Below are 13,660 nucleotides of genomic sequence, written 5' to 3'. Positions count from 1 at the left end.
TGGGGAAGGTGCTAGTAGGAGCTCAGAGTTTGGGGAAGAGGCAAGAGGAGAAAGGTATAGAGGCAGGGATATCACTTTTTGATTTTACAGCAGCTCCTCATTCCGGGCCGCAGCCTTCAGTGGGCTCAGGTGGGCATCCCAGCCCCTTCCCCCTTCAGCCCTGCTGGTCCCAGGTGCCTCAACTGGCACCTCCCTTAATGCCCCCTAGCCCTGCCCACCCTCTGTAACCGTCTCTTTTCTGAAATGCGTTTGCTGGAGCTGAGATGAACTGTTTCCTGCGGGACTTGATGGACACAGGCCCTCTGCAAATACACACCCTGGGCCACCGCATGCAGAGCCCAGAAATCTGACCTCATCTGGTGCTGGGCTGGGAGGAGCCAGCCCCTTGCCCCAACATGCCACCACACGGTACTGGTCTTGAGGATATCTTTACAAGTCTCTCAGCTAAACCAGAGCTCTCCCGATTTCCCCCCTACTCTCTCTGGATCCCACAAACACAACACACGCAAGCACCAGAGTCAGCCCCATGCTCCAGAACAAAACATTCCATCAGGGCCTGTGGTTTCTGCCACGAGGGATGGACATGTCCCCATTTCAGAGCAGCCAGCCTCCTGTGAGGCAGCTAGACAGCACTTCAGAGCACACCCCACAAGGCGCCCGTGCCCAGCAGAGAGGGATGGCTCCCTGGAGAATGTCAGCGCTCCAGCCCCCTGCCGTAGGGGGACGGGGACATTTCACCCGTGCATACCTTACGGTCCCCAGGAAAGGCTCTCTGCGCAACTGATTAGAGGACTTAAAACCAAGATCCAAGAAGACAGGGGAAGAGGGAAAAAAGAAGGAATGGTCCTGTGTCTGACCTTCTTAGATTATGTTTCATGCCCTGCAGTGAAAACCCATTTAATTTCTGCATAACTTAGAAAAGGTTTTTAAATGGGCCTGGCAGAGAGCCATTCATATACTTAGAAGGGACAAGCCATTGGAGAGAAAAGAATGCTGACTTCCTGCATTTCAGGTCCTGGGCGCCATGGTCTATCAGGGATATGGGGGGATGATGGGGTGCTCATCAGCACCTATACTGGGGGCTTCTCCAAGCACCCAGGTGCTGTTTCATGCAAATGTGCAGATGTGCCCCTTTAAAGGTCTACACTTTCAACACAAGCAGATTTCCTCTTTGAGGCCAGGTGTATCTGGGCTTCCAAGTATGCTGCAGGCAGTAAAACTTGGTGGCCCAGAGCATGGACTCTGAGTCAGACCCCCTACATTTGAGCCTGAGCTTTTCCGCTTATTGATCGGAGACCTCAAAACATATGCTGTTGAATTCACTCTTTTGGCCTCAGTTTCCCTGTGGAAAGGAAAAAAATGTAAAAATGGAGCTGTTAACAGCTACCTCCCTCCAGGGTTGTGAGAAAGAATTACGCAAGACAAGGTGTGGGGAAATAAAAAAAAGCTTCTCGCTGAGCCAGGCATACGGCAATGTTGAGCAATACTCAATAAATGGTCGTTGCAATTATTATTATGGTAATAAAATACCATCATAAGCAGTGTGAGATGAGCTCTATTTAAAGAGGGGTATTAAAAACAGCCAATCAATCTCTTTATCACGAACGTAGACAAATGGACATTTTAAAATTCAGAAAGAGAATATCTTTGTTGATCGGCTGCTCATGGCTGCTACAGACAGGTTCAGGGTAGGAGAACTTCTGGAGACCCTCCCCAGTGGGATCAGAGGGCCGGGGTCTTAGGAAGATGTGGGAGGGGTGCCTGGAGGCCAGGCCTGACCACGCTCCACTCAGGGACGGCTTGAGTGTAGGAGCAGGAAGGAGCCGTGGGAATTATCCAGTCCTGTCTCCCCAGACTACCGAGGATAAAAGTGAGGGGCTGTGCCTTGCTCTAGGTCTCACAGGTGGTGAAGGGCAGAGCCACGCCTGGAAATATGATGCCCGGCCTTACATATAGTGCTTCATTCACCAGCCCCCACCCCGAGATGCTAACCACTGCCTCCCTGCCCACACTCTTTCCAAGATACTCGTTATACCCACAGCTCTGCTCAAGGGGATGGATCTAGGCAGCCAAGTTTGTAACCAAGTGACTTCAGACGGAGGCCACATCTGATTTGTCCAGGGGTAATCACCTGACTCAAATGGGCCAATCAGGTGGGGCCTGGCAAGTAAAATCAGTTTTCTGCAGAACCAGAAAAAGAAGGTTCTTGCTATCCAGTTAGGGCTGGAGTGGGCACCATGACAAGGGCAGTGCCACACAGAAGCCAACATTTACAGGGCCGAGGAGGCCCATCTGCAGTGATGGTAACAGAGCACAGTGAGGAAGAAAAGCAGAGACAAGCGCATCTGAGAGCCTCCCAGGGGTCTTCACAGACCCCATCTGGACTTCACTTCCTGCCCCTGGACGTGATGCAGAGACTTCATCTGGGCTGTCCTTCCTGTGGCTCCCCCCTTGGCTTACTACTGTCCTCATGGGTTTTGGCTCCTTCCTCCCCCTTGGTACCCCCAGAATGCATCCAGCCTCAGGCAAGGCCTCCTCATTCCTGCAGCTCCGCCCCAGGCTCAGCCTGACTCTGGCCCACTGGGATTCCGTCCTTTTAATGCCCAGGCTGGGCCACAGAAAGCAAAGCTCCTAGACTGCTGGGGGCAAGGGACGTAATGATGGGGAGAAGAATAAAACAGCCTAGATGAATGAGTGCTGGCTCCCTTTCTTTTTTAAGTGTCCCCAGATACTCCTTTTAACATGCAAATCTAGTCAGGTCACTGCAATGATCAGCATGAATGTGGGGGTGGCAGGGGTGGGCAGGGGACAGCTTGTTCACAGGCTTGACGCAACCAGCCGAGACAGGCCTGGAGGGGAGATGCCCTACAAAGCCAAGCTCTGCCCACCTGGAGACAAGGAGACCAAGGGGAAGGTATCCCTTTGGTGTCTAGGCTTGGGGCTCAGGGGTCTACAGAGCCATTGCCAGAGCGAGTCTGGGCTGTGGAGACAAGGCAAAAAGGCCCATTTCAGCTGAAGTGGGCTGCCCCATTCTAGGGCAACTTCTCCTCCCAAATTTATTGTGGAAACTGGCTCTCTGAGTCCAGCTTCTAGTTGGAAAGGAGCAGTTGGTCTTTGGAGGAAAGGCTCCAGGCCCCTTGGCCTGTTTCTCTGCCCTAATTCTGCTGCCAGCACTCCTTCCTCTGTGGCCACTCCTCCCCTTGCCCAGGCCTGCTCACTCCCTCATAGCTTTTGGGTCTTCAAGGGAAGTCTCCCCCAAACGCCCCACCCATGCCTCCGAGGAAGCAGGAAGCAGTGTTTAAGCATCATCCTCATTTAATCATCACCCTCTGCCAAACTCCTGCCCTGCCAGGTGAATCCCCCCATGGGGGGCGGACATGGGCCCTCTAGGCAGGTCGCAGACAGGGCAGGTCCCTGCTTCTCCCAGTTCCCGGTAAAGCTCCACATCACTTCTGATGGACCTGCTGTAAATGGACCACCCTGTGCAATTCAGAGACAAATAAATCTTTTTGCTACTCCTGGGGTGACAAGGGAATAGACTCTGGGAAAGTTCTGCTGTGCAAGGGATCTTGTTCGTTAATAATAATGATAAATAGCTCGCTTCTCACATGCAGTGTGAGTTACATTACACTCCGGGCTTCCACAGAGGTGGCTCGGGGTGCTCACTGGAACGGTGGGGGTGCAGGCAGAGAGGGGGCGGGGGAGAGAGAGGAAGGTGACAGAGGACAAAGGAAGACAGGAGGGGATGGTGCAAGGGCAGAGCTGGGGAGCAGAGGGTGATGGGGGTGAGCAGGAGACCACTCATAAGGAGAGAGAGGGAAGGAAAGGAGGAGGAAGGAGCAGAGAGAGAAAAAGACACTGCAGAGGAAAAGTTATGGAGAAAGAAGAGTAGAGAAGTTTGAAACACCTAGAGAATGGGAGATAGGAGTCAGGGGAAAGCACACCATACCGTCTCATCTTCGCGGTGTACCCTCAATTTTTTTTCTGTATTTATTCTGCATCCTCAACCAAAGCTCTGCAACAAGCCCTACCATTTCCACCGTAGGTGCCATCTCTAAAGGCGTTATTAATATTTATGGAATGCTTGCTGGATGCCGCCACAGTCTTTAATATCTTATTATAAAGCCTGTTATAAAATGCATTAGTAATAAATTCCTGACAGATGGAGTTCTGACAAGGTGCAGGCGCCTCGGTGGATCTGAGCTGGGAACAGACGCTCCTGGAACGTGCGTGTGCTGCTCAGAGGCTGGGCTGCTGGGCCCCTAAGGCGAGGGGAGGCAGGACAGGGGAGGGGAGGGGGCTCAATTCTCCAGCCTCAGGCTTGGTTGTCACCAAATCCTATCTCATCACCTCCTTTTCCCCGGACCCAGGGGGAATGAAAGCTCAGAGAAATGAAGCAACCTGTTCCAAGTCACACAGCTTGTAAGCAAGTGGTGGAATTAGGATTCAAATTCAGGTCACTTCTGTGTCCCTAGACCTCAGGGACGCCATAGATGAGGGAGGGTGGGGAGTGGGTTCAGGGCCCCTGCTCAAGCAGGACTGATTCATTCACTTTTCTCTGTGGCTGGAGGTGATGTGGGAGCCAAAGACGGGGGTGGCCGGGATGGGGGCTCTAGGTTGTCTGCATTAGAGAAAGGAGTGCTGATGGGGAAAAATTCAGAAGAAAGAGAGTATCTTAAAATTTGCACACTTCCACTGGAAATCAGGAAATGGGTTCCCACCATGCCAAGAAGTCATGTCAGGAGTAAAGGCCTCTCTGACAAGGGGGCTTCTGGGGTGCGGGTGGGTGACAGTGCCTGCATTTTCGTCTCCACTGAATGCCAAAACAGGTGCCACTCTGGAGGAAGGAGTTCACTGGGGTCTTGGGGAGGGTATCATTCCAAATGCAAAGTTTTAAAGGTTTTGTGGCATTCCTGCTTAGGGAGGAGGAGAAATGGGGTCTGTGGGTGATGTGGGCTGTATTTCTTCCTCAAAGAGGCAAGAAAGAGCATGCAGGCTCTAGCTGAGAGCAGCTCCAAAGACAGCAACAGCACTCTAAGGGGAACCTGGAGAAGCAAGTGTCCACCAGGCCTTGATGGATGTCTCAGGTGGTCCTGTTAGGTCAGGGAGAGGGCACACCAGCTTGTCCACAAGCCCGCATGCATACAGCATGCTTTCTAGCACCTTCCTCTTGCAGAGGAGTCAAGAAGAGATCATTTCACAATATCTTTTCTCTCCATCAGGGTCTGCTTTTCCTCGGATGATGTGCCCTAGACTCTAAAATGTGCTGGGTCTGCTCTGAGAGCTGGGCAGGCTGCTGGGTGGAGGCACCAGCTTTATGGGCAGAAGGAGACCCAAAGGGCTAAGCTCTGAGTCCCACACACCCTGATATGACTCAAGCACTTTTCCAGCTATTCCACTCCTCAGAGCCAGCTCAGTGCTCTCCCATCTCCGAGTCCCTCCTGTACCTTCTCGGCCTCCAGCTGTGTACTGCCCATTCTGAATTCCAGGAAGACGCTCATCAAAGTGCTGACCTAAGTCCCCTCCAGACTTCCCCATGTGTGCCAGGGTCTTCGCCTACCAGAGTGATCTTGGACTTGCCCTTCTCTTTTGCCTCCCATTCTTCATCAGGCACCTGCACCTACCTGTCAATTCTTCCTTCAATATTCCCCAATTCCTTCCTTTTCTCTTTGTTATTTACCGTGGCCACCTCAACAGTGACACCTCGCACTGTCACCTGCACACAGAAGGCATTCGATAAATGTTTTAACAGAATCAGGACTTCCTGTTCAACATAGCAGATTGCACACATCCATTTACTTCTGTTTTTGTCCAAACCTCTCACCAAAATGACAATATGAAAATTAAAAATGCATAGATCCACAAGGACAAAAAGAACAGGAGAGGAGGCAACAGTAGATGAGAGATGTTGACAAACTCCTGGAAACTCGAAACAGATGGAACCGGAGACTGCCTTAGGAAAGAGGAGCAAGCCAAAGCTCAGGCTGGGGACTCAGAACCCTGGAAAATTTTAAGAGCCGGTGACACCAGTTGATGCCAAAATGAGAAAGACCAACTGCAAATCTTTAAAGAGTAGCCAGACGCCCAAATGACTTCCCTGACTTGTGCAGATGACAGGAGGTTTACTTTCTCAAGGGGCTGAGTTAGTTGGGCTTTGGACTCAGGGTGGGAGCTGCACAAAGCACTGAAAACAAGGAGGTTAAATGAAAATCTGCATTTCCCCTCCACTCCCATCCTTGATCAGTCCTCTTGAACCAGTCAGCGTCTTGAAGACTGACAACCAGGCAGGAGATGAGGAAATTGGCCCAAGAGAAACACAAACACAAATGTTAACATGGCAGAGTTCTCTCAAAGAAAAGGCTAGGTCCTCATCTAATCACTGCTTAGTGAAGTCCCCTGGTTAACAAGAGCACTCCACCCTACCCTGCTCTAACACACACAGAGTGGGCTTATGGGTGATTGAATGTGAACTCACTCTTAAATATAAACAGACAACTAAGGGTCATGAAACATTTGAGAAAAGCCTCTAATGTGAAAGACAGAGATAGGGGTCGGGTGGGGGGGGCACTAGGAAGGAATAACAACAACAACAAAAAAGTATCTTAACATCCTTACAGATGCAAGATATAGCATCTTTGAAATAAGAACTTTCCAAGAGGAAGAGATAGTAGAAATGAAAACCTTAACAGAAGAGTTGGAAGATAAAGAAATTTCTCCAAAAGTAAGACAAAACTCGGGGAGATGGAGAATGAGGGAGAAAAATAAGAAAAGCAGAGAAGCAGTTCAGAAGATCCAACACTCAACTCATAAGTGTTCCAGAGAGAGGAAACAGGGTAAGTGAAGGAGACGGTGAGGTAAGAAAGGTGAGAGGTGAGGTGAGAAAATCTCCCAGATTTAAAGGACATGTTTCCAGATGGAAGAGGTTACTATATGTTTAGAAGAGAGATTCACACCAAGGCATAAAACACAAAGTTTCCAAACACTGATTTTTTTTTTATGTCTTAGTTTCAGAGCGAAAACAAAGGGTCAGGAATCAAAATGCCATAGAAGTTCTTAACAGCAACATTATAGACAAAAAAAAAAAAAAAAAAAAAACCAAAACATTCCCTCCTTTGCATATGAGGAAAATTATTTCATTCTAGAATTCCATACCCAGCCAAACTATCAACCAATATGAATACAGAATAAACACATTTTTTAAACAAAGTAAAAAAAAAAAAAATCCCATGAATCCCTTTTCAGGAAATTACTGAAGGGTGTTCTCCCACCAAAATGAGGGTGTAAACCAAGAGGAAAATATAGGAACCTGTAGAGAGAGACAAAGAAATTCTCTGGGCGATTCCCCTATCTCCCCCCCCACTTCCAATGCCCACCCCACACAGGCCTCTCTTCAGCTGCTCAGCCTCCAGAAGACCAAGCAAGCCAGAGCACAGCCATTCTGGACTGGAGCAGGAGGAAGAATGCTCCAAGGACAAAGTTGCCAAGAGAAATAGAAGCTGATAAAAAAAATCAATATACATATTTTTAATATACTGAGAGGAGGTACTTAATTATGTCCGAATATTTAGAATAAGTGATAGCTTCACAGAACTCTAAGCAAACAAACAAAAAGGAGGCAATTATCGATTCTGGAGAAAAAAAAGAAAATATAATTAAGGTATGCGATGTGGCACAGCTTGGATAATATTTACATAATCACAATGCTGCATGAACTTTGGTTAAGTTGGGAGGATGCGTGGAGCATGTGACAAGGCATATGTGTGTGCGTGTGCAGCAAAGATGAGGTCGAGCGTGGAGTAACAGTGCCATTCTCATCCTTCAGAGCTGGAAGCCAATGTCTAAAGCTATAATGTCTAAAACTGAAAAATGCATATGCATGCGACTGGGAAATGAGAAGGTAACTATCATCCTTTGAAAGAGATCGTCTTGGGGTGGGAATCAGGAATGGGAAATGGTGAGATGGGGCATTGCTGATTTTATTATAAACCTAGCTTTACTATTTGACTCTTACACTCGTGGATGTGACTCTGATAAAAATTAATATAAAAGTGGAAAAAATCTATCTCCCTATGGCTGGTCCACTGCAGCTCTTCATCTCTTTCTGCCATGACCCTGTAACTCATCCCAGAAAGTCACTGCCCTAAAGCACGGATCTCCCATCTTGCTGTCCTCCCCCAACACTATCCCTGGCTCCTTTTACCCCCAAGGCAAGGTCTCCTGGACCTTGAACATGACCATAGTCTGGCCAAAGCTTCCCTCTCTAAACTCATCTTTCACTTTTACCTCACCGAGACACTCTGCTTCAGTCGGATTGTTCTGCACACCAGCCCCCAGAGTGTGGGCCCACCTCTAGCCTTTGCTCATGGTGCTCTGTCTTTTCCACCTAAATTCCTTCTGATTATTTTTGCTGGAGAGCAGGTATTACCATCCAGCATACAGAGATGGAGACTCCCTTTCCAGAAATGTCTGTTGGCACATGTGCCCAGGCTGGGGTTGAGGCATTCTCTCTCTGCCCCACACACATGGGCCCTGGCCTTCACAGAAATGTGGGGTGTGCAGGATTGGGAGAAGCCTTGTCCAACAGACGTTTGGGCCTCCTTCCCTTCCTCTCAGAAGCTTGATTGTTAGAGCTAGACATGATGCTAATTTAGGTCAAGGAGACCCTAGACCATTTTTCTCACCCCTCACTGCAGCAACCCTACCCCAGCGACCTTCCCGTACAACGAGCGGCTGCAGAGTTCCAAAACATTCCCCACCCCTGCCAAGTGCCACCTCCCATTAGCACCACATTCCAGGGCTGTCCATGGACCTGCCTTCCCCCAGACACCCTCTACACCTTCTCACTCACTGACCCACAAGAGCTGAGGGAGCGAGCACGTGGCAGCACCGGGCAGTATGCATCGTGGATGTGGATAGCTGGCTGACCAGCCCAGTAGCTGGCTGAAGGCCACGTGCAGAAAGGAGGGGACAAAAGGGCCACAGCGGTAGGGTAGCCCATGTGCTCACACTGGCCCCAGTTCCCACAACATGCTGCTTTCAACACCAGGCAGTGCCACTCCCTCCTTCAGGGAATCAGCTTCTATTTCCTTCTCTCTCTGTGGTGTGGGAGGAACAACAGAACAGAGGCACCGGACACGGATCCAGACCTCATCTGTTCAGCCTTCCTCTCCCATCCTTCCCCAACCCAAAAGTTAGGCTGTTTGGGTCCTGAGAGCCACCCTGCCTCCCTCCCCCAGCAGGGACTTAGAAAACCAGCTTCTGGAAACCAGGAACCATCCATCAGGTGATGATACTCCCCATGCATGTTGGCCTGACTGGAAAAAAATCCAGAAACAACAATCCTGAAATGCTGGGTCACATTCTGGCTTTCCAGTAACAATCCACAAGACTGCCTTCTCTGTTGTCACAGAGCATTAACGCAAATATTGATGGTGCAGTTTTCCCACCGGGGGAAATGGGTATAGCAATTCCTGTACTGCCTTCCACATAGAGCTGCAGGGGAGAGAAAATGAGCTAACGGTGGAGAAAGTACTTTGAAAACTCAAAGGTCAAAATAAAAATCACTACCCTCTGTGGAAGTAGACAACTGTACGAAAAAACACGAGGGAAAGGTACGATGTGACCTACGGAAGAGTTCTCTCTAAAAAGCTACCTTCGAGTCCAGACCCTGGGTTGTCTGGGTTCCAGGACACTGTCTCTGAGCCCAGGACTCTAGGGGACTGAGTTCCAAACACAAACAGGGTTCAGCTGAGGCAGTAGGTGGTCTTGAGACTTGGTAGATTCTAGAAAATGGTGATCAGTAGATGCATGGGGTTTCCTGGGATTGTTATTATTTTTTCTTAAGATTTATTTATTTATTCATGAGAGACAGAGAGAGAGAGAGAGAGAGAGAGAGAGAGAGAGAGGCAGAGACTCAGGCAGAGGGAGAAGCAGGCTCCCTGCAGGGAGTCCAATGTGGGACTGGATCCCGGGACTCCAGGATCACGCCCTGGGCCAAAGACAGGCACTAAACTGCTGAGTCACCCAGGGATCCCCTGGGATTATTTTTCTAATAAGAAAAGGACTTCTATGGGTCTAAGGTAATAACTCACATCTGTTGAAGACATCCTATATGTCAGACCCTGTTTTAAACACTTTCCACGTGTTATATGGCACAATCCTCATGGAAGCCTTGAAGCAGACACTTTACTATCCCTTCCCCAAATGTCCAAGGCCATGTGATAATAAGCAGGAATCCTAGGATTTGTACCCAGGCAGGCTGGCTCCGGGACCCAAGCTGTTTCTCAGGGATGAGTGAGCAAAGTGTACCAGGTCTAGGAGGCAGGGGCATGGCCGAGATGACCTTGAGAAACTGAGACCCCGTCATTCTGCCTAACTGCCAGGGCCTACTGATGACATTTAAGGAGGCTGCCACAGAATGACTTAGGTCATCCAGATGTTCCAAGTTCAGAAGGTGATAGGTGTCAGATGCTGCCACGAAGGTGCTAGAAGTGGAAGAGTGAATTATCAGGAGCTGTCAGGTTGTTTCATCTGTTGATCTCAAACACATTTATTGAATAATATAGCACAAGCTCATACTTTTCATCTCTCTGACAGAAATATGGTCATGAGCAATTATCTGTGGTCACTTATAGGGAGGAAAGTAAACATAATAAAGGGAGGCTTTGAAGGAGCAAAACCATTGCGGAAATTGTGGTTTGAATCCCAGCTCCAGCCCTTATTTGCTGTGTGACTTTAGGGAAGTCAGGCAACCTCTCTGAAACTCAGTTTCCTTAAAGCGAGATGGGCATAATAAGAAAACCTGTCTCACAGATTATTATGAGGCTCACGGGGGATAGGCAATGATGAGTGCTTACTGTAAAACAGGTGCTCATAAATCTTAGGCCCTGTCATAATGTTATTAGCTCTTGGGGGTGGGTGTAAGGGTCTATAAACTATAAAGTGCTTTGCAAACGTTACTTCTGGTGGAGAGGTCTGGAAGGGGAGGGGATGCTTCTAAAGGCTGAGGTCCTTGCTCTGCTCTCTGCAGAGACCAAAGGTCCAGATAAAAGGCCAGGGGAAACCTTCCTTGTTCCATGCACCCCATATCTGTCCCAGTGGAGCCCACTGGGTGTACAGTGTCTCCAATTATGCCCCGAGACCTCTGTTCACAGCTCCGTGGCTCACAAATGGGGCACCATCACCCAGCCCCCAAATTCATTCACTTGCATGATGATGAATCATGTTAAGCAAAATGAATATGCAAATCTCCTTAGGGCAGGCCTTACATCTATGGGAAGCTGAGGCTAATAAATGGATTCTGAATAAGGAAACAGCTCAAGCAATACAACTTGGGCTCATCTCTCCTCCCCCTCCCCTTCCTGGGCCCCACCCACCATGTGCCCCTTTGTCCCTAGCTGGGTCACACATTCTGACGGGGCTTGGCGAGGCCGATGAAGGAGACAGCAGACGCCTGGGGCAGGCATGAGAAGTAGGTTGGTTAGGCTTGGTGCGGGTTTTCCTTCTTAGATCCCTGATCCCAATCCCGGTGGCTACTGTTGCTGGGAAGTGTGATGTGATAAGTAGAACCTGTCACTTGAAGCCCAGGGGTTTAAGGGCGGACAGGTGGGGGTTGGGGGGTGCACACACATGCCTGTAGGATGCTGAGGGCTGGTGAGGGCTGGAGAGGAAGAGGGTAGCTGTGGGAACTCACTGGCCCCCAGAGGGGGGTGGGGGAGAGGGGGCACTGGGGGCCCTGGGAAATGGCTTAAGAGTCAAGAGGTAGAGAGAGACTGAAATTATCCAGGCTACAAAGGAATCACCTAGGCCAGGGTGTCACTCCCTTGGCTGTGCGTCAGGATGGGGAGCTTTGAAACAAAATCAGTGCCAGGGTCTGCCCCAGCCTCTGGCCAGGTGCAGCAGCACTGCCCGCCCCAGCCCCTACCCCACAGATGAGAAAGCTGAGACCCAGAGTGCGGAAGGGACATGATGGAGGTCACCCAGATGACATTCTCGTGCTTGGGTTAAGGATGGCCCAGGGAGGCCCAGACCCCAAGGACCATACCTGAGGAGGGAGGGTAGCCCGCTCTGTTGTCCTTGGGATCTTTCCCACAGTAGGGGCCCATGAGGGCTATAAAGGCTGGAGTGGGATGGAGCGTCTGTTCCCACAGATCTGGGGAGATGGGTGCTCTGTGAGGGAGATGTGGGGGGAACAGGGCGGGGGGTCCAATTCTCTTTTCTACTGTGCCTGGTAGGCCAGTGCACATGAGCTCCACCACTGGCTTTAGGGACAGCCCCAAGTCCTGGCACACAGACATGCGAAAAGAACCATTAAGACCCCGAGAAAAGACTGAGACCCTGAATCCCAGAAGCACTCTGCTCTGTCTAGGGTAAGACACTCCTAGGGCAGCCATGGCCTCATCTGTTAAGAGCAAACTTGACCAAGAAACAAACCAGCCTCCCTATCTCCTGACAGAACCCAGAGAAAGTGGCTCCCCACACCTCCCGGGTGCTTCAAGTTGAGGACCAACGTGGTTAGGACATTCCAAAGGTCTCCCCAAGCTCCCCCTGGAATTCTGAATGTGGAGAGTGATTTCTACGGAGAAACAGAGCGCTCCCCATCTCTGCTTGTCCTGGCCCCAGGGTGCCCAGGGAAGGGCCTGCCAGCTGCTAGGGCACACTGGCCTTCCCCCAGGAAGTGAGAGAGACCAGGGGCAGGAATTGCAAATGACTTTCATTAAGCAGGGGTGCTAATACCATGAATTACAAATGAAACCCAGATGAAGAGGACCCTGGCAGCCTTACCTCCATTTGATATTAATTGGGCGACACTTTGTTTTAATGGTACATTAATTAATGCGGAATTTCGACGGAAGTCCGCGTGACACTCACATTAATACAAATGAATTCATTACCGTTGGTGTTATTACAAGAAATGACAAATAAATCTGTAACAGTGGGACCCTTCAAATAATAATCACGAATCATTAGGTTTGCCGCTCGTTTGTACTGTAGCTTGCAAATATGTGTGTATGTTTTCTGCTGTCTGTGTGCCTTTGCCTTTTGGCTGGGGGGAGGCAGGCGGTCGGGGCTGGCTCCGGGGTAGTGAAAGGGGAAAGTCTCTTCCAGACTTCTCTGCATCTGCTTCTCCTCCCTTTCTTGCTCCCACCTAAACCCCCAGAGCCCTGCCCCAGGCTTAGTGACTCCACGGCAGGGGTGTGATGGGGGTTGGTCTCCCAAATCTAGGACACCCAGTGTCCATTCTCTCTGTCCCTGAAGAGGTGGTAATGGGCCCAGGGGGTGGATCCTGGCTTGAGGAGCGCTGAATGGGTGCAGCTAGCGGGCCATCTGTTCTCAGAGGTTCCCCACGTCAGACTGGTCTTCGAGCCTCCAAGGGTCTTGGGGACAGAATCCAGGTGCCCAATGACCAGCATTGAGCTGGAAGTTTTATCCACCTTCTCCTCTTCAGTCCTTACCACCTCCCAGAGGCTTTACCCCATTGTAAGGGCACTAAATAGGTTTTAAGAACTCAAACTCATCCACAGCTTGAGTGAGGAAGGGCCAAGCTTGGAACTCTGCTCTGCCTGGCTCCCCAGCTCCCAATACACCAGCTCTTTCCAGGGAGGAGCTGCCACCTGCCCGGGTGGGTCAGCATCCTGGTGGAGGCAAGGTATGGCCTGGA

General features: G+C 50.1%; 1 protein-coding gene across 1 annotated transcript in view; it reads right to left on the bottom strand.

Annotated features, from left to right (window-relative positions):
• The window catches only part of LOC125752101 (cadherin-23-like), a 285,602-nt gene that overhangs the window by 158,614 nt on the left and 113,328 nt on the right, over positions 1 to 13,660 (bottom strand). The gene's annotated exons all lie outside the window — the stretch shown is intronic.

The sequence above is a fragment of the Canis lupus genome, chromosome 4 (genome assembly GCF_003254725.2).
Source record: "Canis lupus dingo isolate Sandy chromosome 4, ASM325472v2, whole genome shotgun sequence".
In the NCBI taxonomy this organism is placed as follows: Eukaryota; Metazoa; Chordata; class Mammalia; order Carnivora; family Canidae; genus Canis; species Canis lupus.
Note: the sequence above shows the minus strand (reverse complement) of the source record. Positions and strands in the feature narration are given on the sequence as shown.